Here is a 25,699-nt window from a genome sequence, read left to right as displayed (position 1 = left end):
GTCGTTCATCCGGCGGTGCGCACTGAAGACACAACCATGCTTCATGAACGGCAGGCCTTCCGTGTCGTGCACGGAAGGTGGCATCCGCTTCACAATGGGGTAGCTGTCCCCGATGAAAAGCGAGTACTCTCCAAGAGTGTTCCTCGACACCCACGTAGCATCACGGGGGTCGAACTCGGCGCCGTTCATCTGGTACACGTGGAATCCCAGATCTGGACACATGGTGACGTACATAGTCAAGGTCCATGCATAATAATGTTGTGCTCAAATATGGCGGTCAGTAATACTGTGCAGCAAATAGTACTACTTCGGTATAGAGGAAGTAAAATAACCGGCTTATTATATATAGCCACTCTTGGCTACATGGATGAGATAGTAAGACATGGAAAAACAAAAATGGTGGCAGCTAGTGGGTTCAAGTCTTCAAGGGCCTAGCTAGCTATACGCATCCTCCAAGGTAAAAAGTACTCCTACTAGTACTACAAAGTATACTACTAGTACAACAATGAAAGAGAAGGCGAGAGGGTTAAAAATGGAATACCTGGGTAGATGGTGACGGTCCGATCGTGGTACGTTGTGTGACCATGTTGCACATCAGTGGTACCATGGGTAACGACTACTAAGATAGTTGATCCCAATATGCCAAAGTCAGCTACAAGGTTCCAGGTTAGACCGAATCGCGGATGCAAATGCACATCCAGGATCGGCGATCTTATTTTGATCGGGGGATGACTGGTCCCTGCAAAATAATGGAGTACCGTTAGGGATGCAAATGATGGTTTGTGCATTCCGTTTGTAATCTCCCGTACCGTAGGATGGCAACCAGATGAAACAAGTCCCCTGGCTTGTCACCGCGAAGATGCGGCCTAGATGGCGCACGGCGTCTTCAAACGTGTAGGGGTACAAATCTGCTGCCGCCAACATGCGCCAGCCTCTGCCGTTACTGCCTCTTGCATTGATGGCAATCCTTATGTCGAACACCGCGATGAGATAGTAACCGTCGTAGCCGCGTCGCTTTGTCGGCGGGTCCGCAATTGCTATCTTCTTCAATCTCATGTAGGCATCATCATACGTATTCAAGCCCAGCCAGTCCGGAAGGCCGATCCCAATGGTGGAGAAGGGGTCTACCAGAATGGCCGCACTGCTGTGGATGTTGTGCAAAATGATGGTGGTATCCGGCCGGAGGTATGCAAGCCAATCTTCTTTGGCATCGACCCATACCTATATATAAGACGGTGGGCAGCGGAGAAATTACGGGATGGAAATGGAATAACTAAGTACTACATGATCAAACTCCATTACTGACCTGCTCATCGGACAAAATCCGACTACCTCTCAACGTCGGCAACTCTAGCGGAGTCAACGTGCAACCATGGCCAGGGAGCGGTGGACTGTTCGAAGGATTGTCCCATAGAAGAACTTCTCCTCGAGGACGCATGGAAGACCAACAAGCATGGCCTTTTCCCAAGCCTGTTTAAGCAGCGTCTTGAAAAAGTTGGTGCAGGAAGCACCGAGTCTTGCGGCGGTGAGGACGTCGGAGCGGCGTGCGATTTCTCCCAGAGGATTGTCGTCCAAGGTCTCCCAGCCCCGACGAGGAGGAGAACCGCCTGGCGAATCCATGGGAGCAGCAACGAACTGCCTTCTCTTCAGGGGGAGGGGAACTGGCGAGGAGGAGATAAGAGTGTAGTAACCGCCGGGCCTCGTCCCTTCCAACTGTAGATCGTTTCTCAGCGAAGGGGTGAGGCTATTATTTACTACTAGTACTAGCATTATGGAACGTTATGGGATTGCATTATACTGTAAATAATAGCACTAGTAAGAAATTTTTGGCACTAGGTAGTAGTTTTTGGCGTGGATTAAGAAATTTTGGGTATGTTTTTGCCATTTTTTGTACACGCCAACTAGTGTCAAAAAACGTCTTACATTATGTGACGAAGGAGTACGTACTCATACTGTAGCAGTACTAGTACTACTTTTCTCAACTAATAGGGCGATGTACTGTACTTCTAGTCTAGTCTAGTATAGTGCACCAGTTTTGAACTCTTGAATCTCAGGGCCAAGGAGCTACAGTTGGAAGTGGAGGGTACTACTGTTCTCTAGAACCATCGCTGTACTATCAATGCAGGGGAAGTACACCTGTGTAGTGGCCTAGTGGGTACTCTCGGTGCTCTATTCAGCCGCTCCTCTCACGTAGCTGGCCTACTCAGCCGCTCCTCTCACGCACACACTAGCAGCCTGTTTATCAGCGACGGTTACTGCGGGGGCAGAACATTTGAGTTATTTGATGCAGCGAGACTAGGCTTTTCGCTTCCATTTGTGGAGGTGTAATGGATCTCGTCGAACTTTGTTAGTAGTTCCTTCTTTATGAATGAGATGAAGCAAAGCTTTTGCCTCCGTTTCAAAAAAAACACGTCAAGAGGAATTTCTTTTATAGTAGAGCTGATAATGGAGTGAAGTCCATGCGTGCAACGCCACAAGCTACAGAGTAGTAGTAGAGCACTTTACGTACAGAGCCATATTGCACAGTTCCCAATGCCCCGCCAGGCTTTTCCGGCTCCTCGGGCTTAATTGGGAGGCGCTAGTTTAAATATGCTACTAGCTGGAAGCTGCAAGCGAGGTGCGGCTAGGGCGAGCATGCGAGCCACGGGATGCTGGGAAGGAAAACCCGTTCACGTGGCTAGGCTGTCCAGTGCACCCAGATTGTGGGGCCGCACGTCCGTTTGACTTCAAACTCAAACTACCCGTGTAAAATATTGGCTCACAACGAAGTGTAGTAGTACTATTTTAAAAAAATGGCCGCCGTGCGTTCGGCCGGGATCGAACCCACAAAACGAGGTATACACTCCTGCGACCACTAGTAGTACTCGTTGGAGTGCAATGCAACCTAGAATTTCCTTTTGTCGCTAGTAGTACGTACATTGTTCCTTACAAGAAACCCCTAAGAGCATGGTTAATAGTATAGCCAGCTGCTGGCTATAAGCCAGTGCCATGTCATGTACAGCCCATCTTATAGCCAACATGTATAATAATAGATCAAAAGAGTGTACTACTTTTTTATTATGTGGCCCACTTCTCATTCTCATAAAGTGCCTAGGAGCACGTGCTAGAGCTGGCTCTTCACGAAGAGCCCGCTTACCTTCTCTCTCCTCTTCTCTTTCCTCCAACTAAGCAGAAATATACTAGTTTACTTCTTATAGCCTGCTGACTCAGCTCTATTGTACTTGCTCTAATAATGCAAGAAACCACTAAAATGCTAAGAAACTACTACCACTTGCATACGTGGCAGACTTAAGATAAGACTACCTTATCAACCATTGTACATGCTCTTACCAACAAAAATCCTCGAGTGACCTCCTACCTCCGGCCCGTCCACCTAGTCATCCTCGGCCATGGGACGCAGCTACCGCCGCCGGCAGAAGGCGAGGTCAAAACCGCCGGCGGTGCAGAGCCCATGTTGCGGCAGCCCGGATGCCAGCTCCGTCCGGCGCTCGCGGCCACTAGCTAGCCAAGATAGCTCTGTCCAGCTGCTTGTCTGCAAGGTTTGCTAGCTAGATTGGCACGGTAGCGCGGCGGCTTGCTCGCGCGCTCCGCGCTAAGGCCAGCCATCTGGCTCGAGTGAAGGCCAGCACGGCGGCTTGCTCGCTCGTGAGTCACGCTCGGGCCAGCCTGCTAACCCGTGCGGAGGCCAGCGCGACGTCCGGCCCGTCCGGCGGAGCGGCGGCCAACTCGCTCATCACCGGCGCCACCGACGAACACGCATCAGTACTGTTTGAAGTAATGTTCAGGAAAATAATGATTTGAGGGGGAATAACAGGATAGAAGGTCAGATGTGGGTCCCTCGTGTCAACGGTCAAACAAAATGTGTTGGTTTAAGCTGCCTCGTCAGCACGGACGTGTGGGCCAACCCTGTCATAAATGGGTTTAAACGAACCTAATTGGTAGGAGTACTAGGTAGTTTTTGGCGTGGATTAAGAAATTTTGGGTATGTTTTTGCTATTTTTTGTACAATAGATTCTTCCTAGGGCTGGTTGAAAGTGGTAGTTTTTTGTTAAATACTCTACATATTGTAAGTAGGAGTGAAAGTTAAGCTTTGGAAGCCAATAAGCAAGGCTAGTTACATAGTGCATATGTGTACATGATTGAAAGTAAATATCAACCATGAGTGACTAATATCTTGATGGAAAACTCGAAACTATGGAATACTAGGAAAAATGCATGGTTGGAAATACTAGCAATGTTCATGTCCGTTGCAACGAATCATAATTAGAATAATACGTATTCACAAACTTGGTACAAAACACTCTAACTTTGATATACATATGTCACTAGAGATATATTATGTTTCAATTAGAATATATTCCTTGGGTTGTTTTGGTGAGGTCAGGGAGGGATGTGGTTGGTTTTAAGATACTAATTATGGGTTTTTCTGCAAATTGGTAGACAAGTGGGATGTTGGTGAGAAAAGGCAACAACTTACCTCACAATCGTTAGATGTAGATCTAATGGTCAGAAACGACGGATGGCAGACACACCAGCATCACCAACTTAGTCTTGTGTAGGAGTACTAGCAAGATCCGTGCATTGCACGGAACATCAAGATGCATTTTTTTAATAAAACACTTGTTGTGATTGACCCTTGCGGGAGTAATCCCATGTGTAAAAACTAATGATATCTCGAGAAATATGAGATAAGGTGAAGAGGAGTGGGGTGTGGTGGTGGTTGGTGGTCGGACTGAGCGGAGGCATGGGGATTGACGACGCCGGCAGCGGCCACCAGGCCAGTTTGTTCCAGAGGCTTCCTTTCTTAATTGCTCAACAATGAGGTTTGTTGGAGATAAGGATGAACGAGGGAAGGCCTTGTCTACAAATGTGGAGAGGGGTGCGGGTATCTTTTAGTTTAATTTCCATCCGTCAGATATAGATCGGACGGTCTATATTGCAAGATGGCACACGTACCATCATCACCAACTCGGTTTTTTATAAGAGAAGAATTATAAGTATGGAGATACAAACGTATTATCGATACTTGCTTCCGTAAACTAGCATCTACATTCTATTCAACGCCTCGGCATGTGGGGCCTTAGCACAATGAATTCTCGACTGTGTAAAACAAAGATTTTCCCGTCGCCGACAAGGAGGGGGTGACCGCGGCGGGCTTTTTGGCTTGCTCTAGTCCTAGTAGTCATACTAGGTGGTCTAAGCACGTGTAGATTTATTCTTTTTCACGTCTCGTGTTCGCCGTACTGCCACGACGGTTGATGAATAGACGGTAAGTTATTCACGGGGAAACCCTTGTTGAGTGTGTTTGCGAGAGAGAGAGACAGTGTGCGTGTGTGATATGCTAGAGACTGAGGCAATGATAATAGATTCTTTGTGTCTATGTGTGTGGAGGATAGAGAGAGACATGTACATGGGGCTTTGTATTGTGTAACATGGAGACACATATACATAATTAGAGAGTGAGTGTGTGAGATACACATGCGGACATGAGGAGAGATGAGGATCCAGATAAATGGGTGTTTGTGCATGTCTGTGTGTGTTTGTGCACGCGTCTGTATGTGAGAGGTAGAGAGTGTATGTGGAGTAGAGAGACCACTGATGATGTAAACCTAGTATAAGGGAAGGGGGAATGGTGTGACATGTGTAGTAGCGAGATAGCATGGGTGCGGGCGGGGGGAGCAGACTATTTGGAAGAGACATCGAGTGTTTGTGTGTGGGAGAGGGGTGTGAGAGCGAGAGAAAGAGAGAGCTAGCGACGGAGAGAGAGAGAGAGAGAGAGAGAGAGAGAGGAAGAGAGGGGGCGAGAGGGGTCGTTTGTGTCCATAAATGGCGTATAGATAGGGCGACAATGTGATGTTGTCCGAAATTGGCCTATGAACGGAGACGCAAGGGAAGCGAGTCATCGTGTGTGTGATAGGGACTTCATGAGAGATCTAGAATAGATGGTGTAGAGAACAATGTGCGAAATCGAGAACGATTATACATTAGGGAGCTATGCAAAGAGTCACGACATATATGTATACAGGGAAGGAGCTGGGGCGGGTCCGCATGTGGGAGAGATAGAAAGAGGAGAGTGGTGCACAAGGAGACAAAGTGTGCTTGTTTGCAGTGGGGGTGGTGTGTGAGGTGAGTGCGCGAGAACCACATAACTAGGGAGATAGACGTTTGGGGCGACGTTTTGTGTGTATGGGAAATATACACTCTACATAGTGCGTGTGCTTGGGTAAGAGAGATGGCGGGAGACCTAGAGAGTGAGGGAAGAGATGTGTGCATGCCCGAGAGACAAAGTGATAGACCTATGTTGGGGTCCGGACTTTACAAGAGAGAGGGGTGTTAATGTGCTCGTGTGTTGGTGTTTGGGGGAGAGAACGACTTCTCTATGTGTGTGTGTGTGTGGTGGTGGGGGGGGGTTGACTTCAGATAAAGAGTGAGGTGTCTATATTTGAGGGACTTTAGCGTAATTGAGATATTGTGCACTCATGGTTGATCAATTTGTTTCACAGTTTGTACTATGAGATAACGATACTTTTGAACATGCGTGATATACCTTGATGTACCAGAATTACAAACCTAAGATTGGAATTTTGGAATTCGACTCCATCATTAGCTTTTGTAATTCATTTAAATGGATGTACATTTTTAAGCCGGGATTTCGTGATTTCAAATTCATATATCAAACCTAGAGATATACACATACGGGCATGTTCAAACTTTATAATCATCCACTTTATTCATACACATACACATTTTTTCTTTTGTCATCATATTTAGGATAAACACATTTGAATTGGACCGTATGATGGTATTTGCTTGTAGTAGCTCAATGATCCATATTTGAATTGAATGGACAATCTAAGTTTCGAGTTGGAGACATTGATTTTCAAAACTTGCACATTTTTTGGCGTGCAAAACAAACAAATTGTCGGCCATGATATCATAGTTGGCCGTATGAGAGCAGAATACTTATAATTTTAGGCGCCAAAAGCTTTCAAACTTGCCGCTCACATCGAAATATCACGCGCCCGAAAGTTTAGCCCTGCGATATTCCTGTTTTACCCCTGCCACATGAACGGAAAAGGGCTGCTTTGGTAACTCCATTGTTTTCCCCTCTTTGCCCCCAGCATTCTTCCCCAGAGCCCCTCCCCTTCCCCTCCCCGACCCCCCCCCAACCACGGCAAGCCGCCGAATCTAGTCCTCCGCCGCAGCGGTGGACCTCACACCCCGCCGGATCTACCTTCAGCACCTTGGAACCCCCAACTGCCAACTCACCACTTCACCGGAGCCGCTTTAGCGACTGGCTTGTCCACCGCTCCAGATCTCCTTGACCGCCATCATGGTCCACCGCACCGGATCTGCTTAACCGGCGCCCTCGTCCACCACAGCGTAGGCCCTTCACTGACTCCCTCGTCCGCCCCTTCGCTGGCCCTTCATACAAGCCCTCGTCCGCCGCAATAGATCCGCCTCACCGAAAGCACTGTACAACGCGCCCGCCGAAGCCTTTGTCCACTGCACCGACCCGCTCCACGGACGCCATATTCAACTCCACCGGCCCTGCTTTACCAACGCGGCAGCCTCATCAGGTTATTTCGATTTGTACTCCTTCGGTTTTTCTCTTTATCGTGCAACTGTTCACTTACCACAGATGAGCTTTCTTGTATGTCGACAGGCATCACAACCGTAGCACCGGAGCCGCTTCAGCGACGGCGACAGCCGTCCCTAACTCAACCGCAACACGAGCACCATCAACGATCCTTAGCTATCAAGTATGACAACGATACCCATACGCCGCCGAGAATCAGGTACTATTATCCAACGGCCGACGCCTACGTTCACTTTCCTAGCATAAGCACCGCACCTTTGAATTTCTTCAGGGCATCATTCAGTTTTTCATGAGACGCGTTATTCTGCTTGCACCTGTAGGGCCATACTTCTGGCAGTGAACATGTTACATGTGCTAAATTACATACCAGTGCACATATAGTTAATATGCTTTAGTTTTGTTCTGATGCCACCTGTTGGTTCCATCAGACTGCTTAATGTTCTCTATGCTTAATTACACATCAGCAAACTAGCATGTGGTTCCGCTGCTTTTTGTTCGTTTTACCCTACATTTTCTGATGCTAGCTATTACATCACTGCTCCGAGCCTCTGTTCATTACTTGTTTGGGTGTTCTTGATCTTCCCAAGTTGCATGACTAATTTGATGCTTCTATTAATTATGGAGCTGCCAACCCCATCAAGCTAAATATTTGTTCTTTTGGGGCTGGCACCTCGAACAAGCATAAAAATAGAGGGAAGCAGATATATTGTCGTGTATGCACACACCCTTCTTTCATTAGTTTAGATGAACCATTGATGATCAATTCGGACCAGTGCATGCGATTAAAATTAATTTTACCTAAATAGATGGTGCAGAATAAACTACAACAACTAGATTTGCAGCCACGGGATGCTGACGATATCTTCAAAGAACATTGCAACAGCAGCTAGGCTTCATAGCAACATATGGTAAGCCAGTGTGTTTTAGTACATGTGAAATGTAATGCGAGTGGGCTGCTTTCTTGGCTTGTGCCCTCAACGTGTAATCCTACCGAATTACAAATAGTTCAGTTGTCTGCTTTGCTGTATTGCTTGATTCGAATGCTTATTTGTTGTTACGCTATACCTGAGTTGGCCAATATGTCAGCAGTGTCTGCTATACTATCATATAGAAATGCATGCCTATTTCATTTGAGTCCTTAACTTTTCCTCTCAACTTCATCACAAGACTGTCTTCGTAGTTTATATGAGGCCACACTGTTAAGTGCTTTCTCGGATTATTTCAACTGCTTAGATGCCTTGGCAACTTAAATATAGCGGTTGTACACTCACTTTCAACTAGGGATGTCAACTGGGTCCCGTTTAATCCCGATTAAAGTCCACTAGTGGTATGATAGTTCAAAAGAGTTTTTGTTTTTTGAGGAAAATGAACTAGGGAGGTAGCAAAAACTAACTAGATGGGACTAGCGGATGTCGTTTATTTGCCACTTACATCCCTAGTTTCATCTTACCATTTTAATTTCTTTTCGGCTGATGCTGCTTCGAACCATTTAAATATAGTTTGCCATGCTCGGCAATAATTCGTCCATCGTTTACCATGTAAGCTTACTGCCTGGAACATACGATAACTATCTCTTACTGATGTCCGGCGGAAACCTTTCAGGCTGCCATTCACACTAGGACACAATGTACAACCCCAGAATCTATTTGTGGAAGCAGTGCACCATCCATGTTACCAGATGGTAGCAGTTCAGAGGCAACACTGCCGGAGAGCAGTCTGAGCACAGATATTATAGTGCTTGAGGCTCTACTAGAGGCAGAAAGAGATGGTGTGGCTGCCATGAATGAGGTAATCTTTATCTTGAGGCTAGAAATTATGGAATTAGTGGCACGCATTATGCAAGCAACCCAAGAATTGGAGGAAGTAAGAATGTTGCATTTGAAGACGGAGGAGGTCCTGCTGTTTCTGCTATCTGAAGCCCAAGGTAATCCCGGTTCTTCTTTAGATACAAGTTGAAATTGTCATTAGATTATTGTACTTGCATGTTGTGTCATGTCTCTGAATGGATTATGTTGCAAGACCCCCTATGTTGTCCATGTGTTGTAATGATCCGAATTTTTTAGGCGAGGTAATCCTCAGTACTTGTATGATTGACATAAGGTGAACTGTTTTTCGTGTGAGCATATTGTATTGGATGAAATAACTGTTTGACTCAGAGTGTATCCAACCTACTGAATTCGAAGATCACGACATTTCTAAATCATAATCATATATAAAGGTGGAATAAATTTTTGTTGTGGTTTTGAAGAAATAAATAACAAAACGTATAATTATCTGTGGATATTCGTAATCGAATACAAATTGGATTTGAATTTAGTTTGCCAGGTCCCAGGGCAAACGTGAATGCTAATTCTCCCAAGTTTTGAACGAAGCGGCTAAACACCCACTATAATTTGTGGGCTGCCCGAAGCAAGTGTTTGCGAGATGGAAATTACTGTCTACCCCTGACACTTGACATCCTTATCGACCGGATTTACACTACTGTCGATAGGGGTAGACTAGTAACTTCAATCAGACGTGACACGACGGCCTCTGAGCCCATTCAGACACGGTGGGCGCCAAACGTGGGCGGAAAAACACATTTGATTCAAGCTCGTCCGAAAGACATGTGTCTCTTCCTCCATTTCCCCATTCATACACGGTGGGCAGAAAAACAAACTCTCCTCGTCCGAAATCGATGTAGGCTAATATTTTAAATAGGGGCAGATGTGTAACTTCCATCAGACGTGACACAACCGCCCTACCTGTCAGCCCCGTTCATACACCATGGGCGCGAACCATGGGCGGCAAAACACCCTCTCCTCGCCCGAAATAGTTACCGGCAAATATTTGGGAGATGCGAGATTACCGTCCTATCCCCAACCGATGCGATGTCCGAAATTTTAAATGGGGGATAAGTTCGTAACTTTCCCCCATTTCAGAGAAGCGCGTCCCAAAGTTTGAGATCCCCCCTCCCCTCCATTTGCCCATTTATACACCGTCGGTGGCACGACAACCTCTGCACTGCGGCCAGCCTCCTCCGTCTGCCACCCCATCCTCCACCTTGCCGGAGCCGCTACCCCTACCCCGTTGTCCACTGCAAGAGATGGACATCTCTCATCCACGCGTTGGACCAGGATCCTTTCATCGCCTCCTCTCGCTTCATAGGCTCCGTCGTCCACCTTGCCGTTGCCGCTCCTATGACCGCCTCGTCCACGGCAACAGGATATATCCACCGACCCAGCCGTCTGCCGTCTAAAGTCTTCTTCCCCGCCGCCGACAGCCATCGCACCCGCAGCACCCTCAACGTATCAGCATAGGCCTACACGGCATCGCAAGAGAGGTGGTACTCTTCCATATGTGCTTAAGTTATTGATCTCACCCGGAAAATAGATCGTAATTTGTTTACTGTACTTTTCTTGTCCGTACCAAATCATAGTGGCTAGTTGAAAGCAAACATTGGTTGCGAAGTAGCTTTGTCCGGTTTGCACCTTCAGATCCACCATGGCACGGGCACTATACTCGTAAAGCTTATGGTTTCCCCCCTTTATATTCAGTACCATCATCGTAGGTGCTTCGTGTCGTGCTAGCACTGCTCCTCAAGACCTCAACCCAAAGCTTACGTGTTGAAATAGGAATCTGATATGATGCTCATATCACTAAAACAGAGAACGTTTAATTGGTCACCTAATGTTCCTATATTCGTTTCGAAAAGCATGTGCGCCACCCACTGGTCCAGCTAGTTCCACTTTCCTGATTTTTCTCTTGATGCTTAGGGTTTTGCCCTTTTATCTACTCTACTATGATCTGCGTAGGTGCTTTCTGTCGTACTAGCATTACTCCACCCTTCAAGCTAAACAACACAACACTCAGAATTCGAAAGCTTAGTTGTTCAAATATGATTGTGATATGATACTGGTATTAGTTAACCGACACATTTAATTGGTTAGCTAAAGGTCCCACTTGAGTTTCCAAATGCATGTCGCGACATATAGAGAGACAGCATAATTGCATTTCTTTGTCACTTGTTGACCGTACTTTCTTGTCCATACCAAATCTTAGTTGTTATTTCAACGCAAACACCGGTTGCTAACTACCCTTTGCGCGGTTTGCAGCTTCAAATCTGCCATCCCACTGCCACGGTCAACACTGTACTCATCATGCTTATGTTTTCCCCATTTTATGATGACCACAATCAGCCTACGTGGTTCATGTCGTAATAGCACTGCTCCACCCATCGAGCTAAACAAGCTTAGTTGTACAAATTCATATCTGATATTATTGTTGATATTAGTAAAACTGAGAGATGTTTAATTGGTTAGCTAAATGTTCCTACTTTAGTTTCGAAATGCATGTGAGCCACATATGGAGAGACCGGAAAGAATAGTATTTCTCTGTGCGCTCTGGTTCATCATGGGTGGCCAACCGACATTGTATTGAAAGACTTGTAATATCTTCAATCTACTTGCTCTTCTGCTCTTCTTTAAGATGATACTCTTCTCTTGCGGTCGACTGGTCAGGTCGAGTTGTTCTCCCTTAGTATATTTTGAATCTGTCAGGTCAGGTCGACTTGTTCTTCTTTACTATATGTTGAAGCTATCATCTGCGAAGTGTCATCACTTCTGGAGCTCTCATATTTTGAGTAGTAGGCCACATTATATTAATGCACACAACAAATTACAGCATGCATGGCATCTTTTAAAAGAATTGCAGAGATAGCACAAAGGGGTTTACAGGGAGGCAATATTGGATTAGAATCACTTCTGCATTACAAAGAAAATCTCACTTATTTTTATGTTTTCATGCATGTCAGATATTGAACATTATCAAAATGAATATGAGAATGGGCGCACGAGAGGAATATTGCGGAACGATCCACTGGCTAACAAACTTGGCATGGTGGAGGATGGCCTATCTTATTCACCCATCAAGGTGCTTGCTCTAACTTTGCAAAGTTGTATTGGTCGCACATATTTTGCATCTGACCTCTTGCATTACTTCTACTTTGTTACACCATCTACTTAGTTTAAGCATCATATATGAGTATATGCCATACCTATCCATTTTCTGTACCTATTCCATGTGTCGCCACACTATGTTTTTCCAGTCAAATGTTGTTCTTTCGTAATAGATGTCCAAAAGGAAGAGGGTGAGTGCAGATCCTCAAGGAGTACAAACTAGGTATTTGGAAAAGGTAGTGATACCTGTTAAATCAGATAGATCGGCAGCCACAGAAAACACAGGCCCAACTGTACCACACTTTACCCCTACTCCAGTGGCCAAACCCCTATTAGAACTGCTGGGAGCCTAGCGTCAGGTATTGTCTATGATATCAATTCAAAATTTCAACTCCTAAATTTCTGCTTGTGCCTTACCTTCTCTCTTGTATGAAAACTAATTTCAGATGAATCTCCTTGCTCAAAGGATCATACGATCTCAAAACAATAATGGGCTCTGCATCGCTCTTGTCAGTACCTCTCTCCCTTTTGCCTTGTAACGCTGTACTTAATTAATTGCTATTTGATTATGTATCATCAGTCTGCACCTGAGCTTCATTATCCTCTGTTTCTTCCAATATTATTTGATCTATATTTACTCTTTGCAAAATTTAGAATAATGGCAACGCTTATAAAGAATTTTCTTTGGGGAATTTATTGAATTATCCTTCCATCAACATGGAGAAGGGCTTTGTCCAGCCCGTGTTAACATGTAATGTAAGTTCATCCTTCTCAAGCCTTCAAACTTTGTTCTAGTATAGATTTGGATAGGCATAATTTCCTCCACTGCTGTTTGCTTGCTGTTTACATCTGATTGGATGTTTGCAACAACTACCAGTTTCAAATTGTAGTTGTAAAAACATGTTCCTTATGCAGAACAGATCCATTTATTTGCTTATATAATTGTGAAACTTGTTACGTGTCTCCTTGTTTCTCTTTCAGACTCGTATCTCTTACGCCAGGCAGAACTTTAGGGAAGATAGTGAGCCAAACCATCTTGAGGACAGCGAGATGACCCCAAGGTCCTGTCTTGATGAAGACAGTGAGTTGAAGCTACTCACCGGCAGGTGTGAGACAACCTCTGTGTAGTCGCTGCCTCAATCAGTTCGACTTCTTCAGTCTCAACTTAAAGCGGAAAGGCTTGCTTCAGCTCAGCTCTGACTTGAAGTCAAAGATGCAATGAAGATGTCAGAGGACTGTCGTGCGCATCATCATGCCTTAAATCTAGTGTTGATGCATCTATCGTTGACACAACTGAGGTCTACTCAGCTTCTTCAGCTGTTTGGGGGCCCGACGTGGCCAGGCCTAGTGCCTTCTGAAGTGCTCTCAGTTTTGTATATTCTTTTGTCGGCGTGTTTATTTGCACTGGTGGCAAACTTTGATGCCCAGTGGATGTAATATGTGTGATAGCCGTGATAGCCTAGCGTAAGGTGCTTGCTTATTTATTTCCTTGTTGTCTTGTTTATTTGTTTGCTTGTAGTCATTGCAGTTCTTTTTCCGCGGTTTGCTAGTGGCTGCAATAACCTATTTTTTAGAACTAGGTCACAATAACCATGGGCTAATATTTACTGTAGTGACAATGGGCCTCCTACGAGCCGTAGAAACAGTGGGCCTTCTACGGGCCGTAGAAACAGTGGGCCTTCTACGGGCCGTAAAAATAATGGGCCTTCTACGGGCCGTATCATCAATGGGCCTTATACGGGCAGTATGATCGATTGGCCAAACATGGGCCAATAACAGGCCGCATTATGGCCGTAAACGGGCTAGAGTTGGAATCGTCTGTTCATGGGCCGACCATAACGGGCCATCGTTAATAGGTCGTATTTGATGACGCTACGAAAACGGCCCAATGTATTAACGGACCACAAACGTGCCGACTGTAACCACGGGCTGAATTTGGCCCACAAGCAGAAAATGACAGTAACGTGCCGTAAGTAAACGAATGCTGGAAATGAGCCCAAGAATAAATGGGCTCTGAGAAGGCTGAAAGATAACATGGGCTAGAAACGGCCCAACGGAATAATGGGCCGTTAATGGGTATAAAGTGATACACTGTTCATTACGGGCCAGTTTCACCACGGGCCGTTAATGGGTGTAAAGTGATACACTGTTCATTACGGGCCTGTTTCACCACGGGCCATTAATAGGCCAAGAGTTACATAGGGCCTCATATGGGCCGAAAGACGTCATGGGCCATACATGGGCCAGAAGTGAAAACGGGCTGGAATCATATTGGGTGGCCCAGATGACGCTACTGGGCCTAATTCAGATAGGGCGTAACGGGCCTTGGGTTAGCGGGCTGTAAATGGGCTATATGCGAACATGCCGTTAACAGGCTTTACATGGGCCGGCCGGCCACCTTTTGACCAAGTCAAACAGGTCGGCCTTTTCACAGGAATGGGCCTCTGTTGGGCCGTGCCACGTGTCGACGTATCATAGGCGCCTTCTGTCCAATGAGTGGATGACATCTGTCCCAACGATGAGCCGACACGTGTTTCCTCCAGCCAATGATGATTTTACACGTGGAAAATCCCCATTGGTCGGGGCTGTTAACGGGTTATCGGATCCAAAACCCGACCCGATAGCTTAACGGCGTTCCGTTACGGTGGATGCCACGTGTCGGTCACCCTTGATGAAAGCACTTCTGTGACGCGGGATTTATCGTCATGGAAGTGGACATTTCCGTGATGATAATTTTGGTAATGTCATGGAACACTTCTACGACAGCACAGGTATGACTATCTTGATTCTGTCATAAAATCGTCATGGATGTACATGCATGACAGAAAATGCGACCTACTGTGACAAACATGTATCATCACGGAAGTGTATTTTTTAAGTGAAGGGATGCGCTTTGGCCTCTCCACCCATGGAGAAATGCTCATGAATCTTTTACTTGCAGGCCCAACTCCTCGCCAGCTGCTCAACAATGCTCTGTTTTCAGCAATCCGTCCGGTACTGGCCACCTGGGCCCCCTGGAGCAGTGGCTACGGTCTGAGATCCAACTTGCAGGTAGAAGTTCAGGTTTCTGTCAACTCGGGTGGGCTGCAGTTCAGGCAATTGCCCACTGCAACCATTGGCTCTTCTGTGATCATCACCGAGTTGTATGAGCCCTCTCCCCAGCCTGAGGTTTTGCAGTTGCCTGCGTCTGAAGTGATACAGTCGGTAGAAATTCAGCCAACTGAATCTGTTGAGCCTGTTGCTGTGTGCTACCTCTTGAGCACTGCGTTGGTTTTCCCTTCAAGAGGAAAGGGTGATGCAGTAAAGCAGCGTAAGTATTTCCCTCAGTTTTTGAGAACCAAGGTATGAATCCAGTAGGAGACCACGCACGAGTCCCTCGCACCTACACAAACAAATAAATCCTTGCAACCAACGCAATAAAGGGGTTGTCAATCCCTTCACGGTCACTTACGAGAGTGAGATCTGATAGATATGATAAGATAATATTTTTGGTATTTTTATGATAAAGATGCAAAGTAAAATAAAAGGCAATGAAAATAGCTAAGTGTTGGAAGATTAATATGATGGAAGATAGACCCGGGGCCATAGGTTTCACTAGTGGCTTCTCTCGAGAGCATAAGTATTACGATGGGTGAACAAATTACTATTGAGCAATTGACAGAATTGAGCATAATTATGAGAATATCTAGGTATGATCATGTATATAGGCATCACGTCCGTGACAAGTAGACCGACTCCTGCCTGCATCTACTACTATTACTCCACACATCGACCATGCATCTAGAGTATTAAGTTCATAAGAACAGAGTAACGCTTTAAGTAAAATGACATGATGTAGAGGGATAAACTCATGCAATATGATATAAACCCCATCTTGTTATCCTCGATGACAACAATACAATACGTGCCTTGCTGCCCCTACTGTCACTGGGAAAGGACACCGCAAGATTGAACCCAAAGCTAAGCACTTCTCCCATTGCAAGAAAGATCAATCTAGTAGGCCAAACCAAACTGATAATTCGAAGAGACTTGCAAAGATAACCAATCATACATAAAAGAATTCAGAGAAGATTCAAATATTGTTCATAGATAAACTTGATCATAAACCCACAATTCATCGGTCTCAACAAACGCACCGCAAAAGAAGATTACATCAAATAGTTCTCCACGAGAATCGTGGAGAACTTTGTATTGAGATCCAAAGAGAGAGAAGAAGCCATCTAGCTAATAACTATGGACCGAAGGTCTGAGGTAAACTACTCACACATCATCGGAGAGGCTATGGTGTTGATGTAGAAGCCCTCCGTGATCGATGCCCCCTCCGGTGGAGCTCCGGAAAAGGCCCCAAGATGGGATCTCACGGGTACAGAAGGTTGCGGCGGTGGAATTAGGTTTTTGGCTCCCCCTCTGGTAGTTTGGGCGTACGTAGGTATATATAGGAGGAAGAAGTACGTCGGTGGAGCAACATGGGGCCCACGAGGGTGGAGGGCGCGCCCCCTACCTCGTGCCTTCCTGGTTGATGTCTTGACGTAGGGTCCAAGTCCTCTGGATCACGTTCGTTCCGGAAATCACGTTCCCGAAGGTTTCATTCCATTTGGACTCCGTTTGATATTCTTTTTCTGCGAAACTCTGAAATAGGCAAAAAAACAGCAATTCTGGGCTGGGCCTCCGGTTAATAGGTTAGTCCCAAAATTAATATAAAAGTGTATAATAAAGCCCATTAATGTCCAAAACAGAATATAATATAGCATGGAACAATCAAAAATTATAGATACGTTGGAGACGTATCAAGCATCCCCAAGCTTAATTCCTGCTCGTCCTCGAGTAGGTAAATGATAAAAACGGAATTTTTGACGTGGAATGCTAGTTGGCATAATTTCAATGTAATTCTCTTAATTGTGGTATGAATATTTAGATCCGAAAGATTCAAGATAAAAGTTTAATATTGACATAAAAATAATAATACTTCAAGCATACTGACTAAGCAATTATGTCCTCTCAAAATAACATGGCCAAAGAAAGTTCATCCCTACAAAATCATATGGTTTAGTCATGCTCCATTTTCGTCACACAAGAATGCTCTCATCATGCACAAACCTGATGACAAGCCAAGCAATTGTTTCATACTTTAGTAATCAATGCGGCTATGTGGATATAGCACTATGGGTGGAATAGAATATAATGATGGGGGTTATGTGGAGAAGACAAAAAAGGAGAAAGTCTCACATCAATGCGGCTAATCAATGAGCTATGGAGATGCCCATCGATTGATGTTAATGCAAGGAGTAGGGATTGCCATGCAACGGATGCACTAGAGCTATAAATGTATGAAAGCTCAACAAAAGAAACTAAGTGGGTGTGCATCCAACTTGCCTGCTCACGAAGACCTAGGGCATTTGAGTAAGCCCATTGTTGGAATATACAAGCCAAGTTCTATAATGAAAAATTCCCACTAGTATATGAAAGTGAGAAAACAAGAGACTCTCTATCATGAAGATCATGGTGCTACTTTGAAGCACAAGTGTGGAAAACGAGGATAGTAGCATTGTCCCTTTTTTTCTTTTTTTGGGCCTTTTTTTTTATTTGGCCTTTCTCTTTCTTTCTTTCTTTTGGGACAATGCTCTATGAATGATGATCATCACACTTCTATTTATTTACAACTCAATGATTACAACTCGATACTAGAACAAAGTATGACTCTATATGAATGCCTCCGGCGGTATACCGGGATAGCAATGAATCAAGAGTGACATGTATGAAAAAATTATGAACAGTGGCTTTGCCACAAATACGATGTCAACTACATGATCATGCAAAGCAATATGACAATGATGAACGTGTCATGATAAAAAGAACGGTGGAAAGTTGCATGGCAATATATCTCGGAATGGCTATGGAAATGCAATAATAGGTAGGTATGGTGGATGTTTTGAGGAGGATAATAGGAGGTTTATGTGTGAAAGAGCGTATCATATCACGGGGTTTGGATGCACCGGCGAAGTTTGCACCAACTCTCAATGTGAGAAAGGGCAATGCACGGTACTGAAGAGGCTAGCAATGATGGAAAGGTAAGAGTGCGTATAATCCATGGACTCAACATTAGTCATAAAGAACTCACATACTTATTGCAAAAATCTACAAGTCATCAAAAACCAAGCACTACGCGCATGCTCCTAGGGGGATAGATTGGTAGGAAAAGACCATCTCTCGTCCCCGACCGTCACTCATAAGGAGAACAATCAAAGAACACCTCATGTTTCAAATTTGTTACATAACGTTTACCATACGTGCATGCTACGGGACTTGCAAACTTCAACACAAGTATTTCTCAAATTCACAACTACTCAACTAGCACAAATTTGATATCACTACCTCCATATCTCAAAACAATCATCAAGCATCAAACTTCTCTTAGCATTCAACACACTCATAAGAAAGTTTTTTACTAGTCTTGAATACCTAACATATTAGGATCAATTCCCAATTTAAAAAAATTACCATGCTGTTTAAGACTCTCAAAATAATATAAGTGAAGCATGAGAGAATAATAGTTTCTATAAAACAAAACCACTGCCGTGCTCTAAAAGATATAAGTGAAGCACTAGAGCAAAAACTATATAGCTCAAAAGATATAAGTGAAGCGCATAGAGTATTCTAATAAATTCCGAATCATGTGTGTCTCTCTCAAAAGGTGTGTACAGAAAAGATGATTGTGGTAAACTAAAAAGCAAAGACTCAAATAATACAAGACGCTCCAAGCAAAACACATATCATGTGGTGAATAAAAATATAGCCCCAAGTAAAGTTACTGATGGAAGTAGACGAAAGAGGGGATGCCTTCCGGGGCATCCCCAAGCTTTGGCTTTTTGGTGTCCTTAGATTATCTTGGGGTGCCATGGGCATCCCCAAGCTTAGGCTCTTGCCACTCCTTGTTCCATAATCCATCAAATCTTTTACCCAAAACTTGAAAACTTCACAACACAAAACTTAATAGAAAATCTCGTGAGCTCCGTTAGCGAAAGAAAACAAAACACCACTTCAAGGTACTGTAATGAACTCATTCTTTATTTATATTGGTGTTAAACCTACTGTATTCCAACTTCTCTATGGTTTATAAACTATTTTACTAGCCACGATTCATCAAAATAAGCAAACAACACACGAAAAAGAGAATCTGTCAAAAACAGAACAGTCTGTAGTAATCTGTAACTAACGCAAACTTCTGGAACTCCAAAAATTCAGCCAGAATAAGAAGACCTAGAAAAAAATTATTGATCAGAAGCCATTGGAATCAATATTTTATCACGTTCTGGTGATTTTTAACAATTATTTTCGTGAACAGAAAGTTTCTGAAATTTTCAGCAAGATCAAATAACTATCATCCAAGAAGATCCTATAGGTTTGACTTGGCACCAACACTAATTAAAACACAAAAACAAATCTAACCAGAGGCTAGATGGATTATTTATTGAATGACAGCAAGGAAAAATATTGGGTTGTCTCCCAACAAGCGCTTTTCTTTAAAGCCTTTTAGCTAGGCATTGATAATTTTAATGATGCTCACATGAAAGACAAGAATTGAAGCACAAAGAGAGCATCATAGAACACGTGACAAACACATCTAAGTCTAACATACTTCCTATGCATAGGCATTTGATAAGCAAACAAATTATCATAGCAAGCAAAAACTAACATATGCAAGGAAGCGGAAAGAAACAATAGCAATCTCAACATAACGAGAGGTAATTTATTATCATGAAGATTTCTACAACCGTATTTTCCTCTCTCATAATAATTACATGTGGGATCATAAGCAAATTCAACAAAATAGCTATCACATAAAATATTTTCAACACGATCCACATGCATGCAAAGTTGACACTCTTCCAAAATAGTGGGATTAACATTAACTAAAGTCATGACCTCTCCAAACCCACTTTTATCAAAAATACCATAAGATTGAACATTCTCCAAATATGTGGGATCTAAAGTTGACACTCTTCCAAACCCACTTTCAATACTATTATCAATCTCATATTCATGGGGATTAAATAAATTTTCAAGATCATAAGAAGAATCACCCCAATCATGATCATTGCAACAAGTAGTAGACATAGCAAAATTAGCATCCCCAAGCTTAGGGTTTTGCATATTTTTAGCACAACTGACATCAATAGAATTTATAGTAACATCATTGCAATCATGCTTTTTATTCAAAGATCTATCGTGAATCGCTTTATAAAGCACTTCATCACAATTTTCAGATTCACGAATTTCAAGCAAAACCTCATAAAGATAATCTAGTGCACTCAACTCACTAGCAATAGGTTCATCATAATTGGATCTCTTAAGGAGATTATCAAGGTGATGAGGATCCATAAACTTTTAGCAAGCAAAGATGCAAGCAAAAAGAAGGCACATGGTAACACAAGATTGAATGGAAGGAGGGCGAATAAAACGGCATGGGTGAAGTGGGGGAGTGGAAAACAAGAGGCAAATTGCAAATAATGTAATGCGGGAGATAAGGGTTTGTGATGGGTACTTGGCATGTTGACTTTTGCGTAGACTCCCTGGCAACGGCGCCAGAAATCCTTCTTGCTACCTCTTGAGCACTGCGTTGGTTTTCCCTTGAAGAGGAAAGGGTGATGCAGTAAAGCAGCGTAAGTATTTCCCTCAGTTTTTGAGAACCAAGGTATCAATCCAGTAGGAGACCACGCACAAGTCCCTCGCACCTACACAAACAAATAAATCCTCGCAACCAACGCAATAAAGGGGTTGTCAACCCCTTCACGGTCACTTACGAGAGTGAGATCTGATAGATATGATAAGATAATATTTTTATGATAAAGATGCAAAGTAAAATAAAAGGCAATAAAAATAGCTAAGTGTTGGAAGATTAATATGATGGAAGATAGACCCGGGGGCCATAGGTTTCACTAGTGGCTTCTCTCGAGAGCATAAGTATTACGGTGGGTGAACAAATTACTGTTGAGCAATTGACAGAATAGAGCATAATTATGAGAATATCTAGGTATGATCATGTATATAGGCATCACGTCCGTGACAAGTACACCGACTCCTGCCTGCATCTACTACTATTACTCCACACATCGACCATGCATCTAGAGTATTAAGTTCATAAGAACAGAGTAACGCTTTAAATAAAATGACATGATGTAGAGGGATAAACTCATGCAATATGATATAAACCCCATCTTGTTATCCTCGATGGCAACAATAAAATACGTGCCTTGCTGCCCCTACTGTCACTGGGAAAGGACACCGCAAGATTGAACCCAAAGCTAAGCACTTCTCCCATTGCAAGAAAGATCAATCTAGTAGGCCAAACCAAACTGATAATTCGAAGAGACTTGCAAAGATAACCAATCATACATAAAAGAATTCAGAGAAGATTCAAATATTGTTCATAGATAAACTTGATCATAAACCCACAATTCATCGGTCTCAACAAACGCACCGCAAAAGAAGATTACATCAAATAGTTCTCCACGAGAATCGTGGAGAACTTTGTATTGAGATCCAAAGAGAGAGAAGAAGCCATCTAGCTAATAACTATGGACCGAAGGTCTGAGGTAAACTACTCACACATCATCGGAGAGGCTATGGTGTTGATGTAGAAGCCCTCCGTGATCGATGCCCCCTCCGGCGGAGCTAAGAAAAGGCCCCAAGATGGGATCTCACGGGTACAGAAGGTTGCGGCGGTGGAATTAGGTTTTTGGCTCCCCCTCTGGTAGTTTTGGGGTACGTAGGTATATATAGGAGGAAGAAGTACGTCGGTGGAGCAACGTGGGACTTCGTGCCTTCCCGGTTGATGTCTTGACGTAGGGTCCAAGTCCTCTGGATCACATTCGTTCCGAAAATCATGTTCCCGAAGGTTTCATTCCGTTTGGACTCCGTTTGATATTCTTTTTCAGCGAAACTCTGAAATAGGCAAAAAACAACAATTCTGGGCTGGGCCTCCGGTTAATAGGTTAGTCCCAAAAATAATATAAAAGTGTATAATAAAGCCCATTAATGTCCAAAAAAGAATATAATATAGCATGGAACAATCAAAAATTATAGATACGTTGGAGACGTATCACTGTGCAGTCTGAAGATATTCAGATAACTGAAACTGTCGAACCTGTTGTTGTTCAGTCTAACGAACAGATCTTCTCCACCAGTACTGAAGTGATGTCTGAATCCTTCTCTTCTGACATGGATACACTGAGCAGCGCGATGTCTGAGCCCAACCTGATTTCAGAGAGTTCCACCATGAACCCTAACAATCAGAAGCACCGCAAAGGGAAGATGTCAGTGCCCATTGATACAGCCAATCTCCAACGCAGCAACAGATCCACCAAGTATGATGGCTTCCGGGTCCCACAGCCTTCTGATTCTTGCCAGCAGAAGTCCAAGGTTAAACCTTGTCTGATCCCCTCGGTCGCGGCTGATACTACACAGCGCACCTCTGCAGTACAAGCCTCTGAAGCCCAAGATCTTGCAGTCCCACCTCCAACTCCACTTGCTACTATGCAAGCAGTGGGCACCCAACTGTGCGCCATCCCAGCTGAGGAGATGTCTGATGCAGCTCTTACCAAGGGGCCCGAGGACTCCATCTCCTCCGCCTAATCTATTTGCTTACTTTTTATTTGCTTCTTAAGTCGATGGTACTTTTGCAGAGTTGGAATGTGCTCTGTTGGAATATTCGCGGTCTTAATTCCCCCGATAAACATTTAGCTCTTTCAAACGCGATCAATGCTAGTGGCTGCGCCGTTATTTGTCTTCAGGAGTCCAAAATGCCTTCTTTTGATGCCGCTATGCTCAAAGCTTTATGCCCTCGACGTTTTGCCAAGTTTGCTTTTATACCATCGCAAGGAGCCTCGGGCGGCATAATAACGATCTGGAATAGTAGCATGTTTACAGGCGATGTCTTTTTATCAGAACCCTTTGGTCTGGGCATAGAATTCGCTTCCACTCAATCAGCGCATCGGTGGAAATTGATTAATGTGTATGGACCGTGCCAGGGGAACAACGCGACAAGTTTACTCAGTGGCTCTTCGACATTGATATCCCATCTTCTGAAGACTGGCTCCTTCTCGGGGATTTCAATTACATTCGATCACCTGATAATCGTAGCAAACCTGGTGGTAACGTGCATGATATGTTCGTATTTAAATTTTCATCCGACAACAGATGCTCACGGAAATTCCTATCAAAGGCAGAAGCTATACATGGTCAAACATGCAACAAAACGCACTGCTTGAACAACTCGACTGGGTTTTCACCTCTCTAAAATGGACTGCCTCCTTCCCCAATACGATTGTCAATCCACTTGGCAGACCGGTTTCAGATCATATTCCTTGCTCGGTGGTTATCCAGACCACGATTCCTAAAAGCAAAATCTTTAGGTTCGAAACATACTGGATCGCGCACCCTGGGTTTATGGACGTCGTTGAGCAGGCTTGGAACAAACCTATCCACCACGGGAAAAATTCGAACGCCGCATCCAGCCTATGTCAAAAGCTCAAGTCTGTTCGTCATGCCCTCTCTCAGTGGAGTAAAAAGATTTCCCGCCTCAAAGTTGCCATTGATAACACCAACAAAGCCATCCTAGAATTGGACTCCATTGCGGACCGCCGCAGTCTCACGATACCTGAAAAGAACTTCTTGGCCATCCTTAAAAAACACCTTCTCCGGCTTTTGCAATACCAGAAGGAATATTGGGAAAAAAACGATGCACCATAGATGGATTAAGTTTGGCGATGAAAACTCGAAGTTTTTTCAAGCGGTGGCAACAGAAAGCTACAGAAGAAATTGCATCTCCACCCTAAAAACGACGGATGGCACGTCTATTGACGATCATGTGGGCAAAGAGTCAGTTCTTTTTTAGGCCTTCAAAGATCGCCTAGGCAAATCCAACCCTCAACCTATGCGATTCAACCTGTCCAAGCTATTTAGATCACAGGTGGATTTTGATAGTCTCATCACTCCTTTCACACATGCAGAAATAGACGCAGTTATCAAGGAAATGCCGGCAGATCGCGCACCTGGGCCTGACAGTTTCAACGGGGCTTTTTTAAAAGCGTGTTGGCCGATCATCAAAACAGATTTTTATCAACTTTGTGAGGAATTTCACTCGGGCAAACTGAATTTGGAAAGCCTCAACTATGGGTTCATCACTCTGATACCTAAGAAAAATGCCCCGGAGACAGTTAATGATTATCGACCCATCACGCTCCTCAACTACTGCCTCAAAATGATCACCAAAATTCTTGCCAATAGACTTCAGAAAATCATCCTTCAAATTGTCCACGGCAACCAATATGGCTTTCTACGTGGTAGATCCATACATGACCATCTGGCTTGGGCCTTCGAATACATACACCAATGTCATGCCTCCAAACGGGAAATTATATTACTGAAGTTGGATTTTGCCAAGGCATTCGACGCTATAGAACACTCGGCTATGCTCCAAATTATGAAGAAAATGGGATTTAACAAGCAATGGCTCCAGTGGATAGAATGCATCTTTGCCTCTGGGAAATCCTCAATTCTTCTCAATGGGACCCCGGGCCGCCAATTCCAATGCAAGTGTGGAGTCCGACAAGGTGATCCTTTGTCGCCTTTGATTTTCGTGTTGGCCGTTGACTTGCTTCAAATGGCAATCAATGATGCTCTGGCTAATAATCTCTTGCAACACCCGATCCCACCCACATCTGATGAGAATTATCCGGTGATTCAATACGCGGATGACACCATCATTGTCATGCCAGCATGCCAGGAGCAGGTCATTCGCATGAAGCAAATTCTGACCGATTATGCTGCCTCGATCGGACTCAAAATCAATTTCCATAAGTCAACTATGATTCTGATCAACACCCCCACGACAAGTGCAAAACCCTCGCGGACCTATTTGGATGTGCCATTACCAGCATGCCCTTCACCTATCTAGGCCTGCCACTTGGCACGACCAAACCGACGGTTCTTGATATGGCCCCTATGGTTTGCAAGGCTGAACGCAGAATTACCGCAGCTATGTCCCTAATGTCGTATGCCGGAAAATTGGCTCTTGTGAACTCCCTCATCACGGCACTTGCGATCTATCCCATGGGGACCCTAAGACTCCCCCCCCCCTAAGATACTAGAACAGCTGGATAAA

Source organism: Aegilops tauschii, chromosome 5 (genome assembly GCF_002575655.3).
Source record: "Aegilops tauschii subsp. strangulata cultivar AL8/78 chromosome 5, Aet v6.0, whole genome shotgun sequence".
Taxonomy (NCBI): domain Eukaryota; kingdom Viridiplantae; phylum Streptophyta; class Magnoliopsida; order Poales; family Poaceae; genus Aegilops; species Aegilops tauschii.
This window is presented reverse-complemented; position numbering follows the sequence as displayed.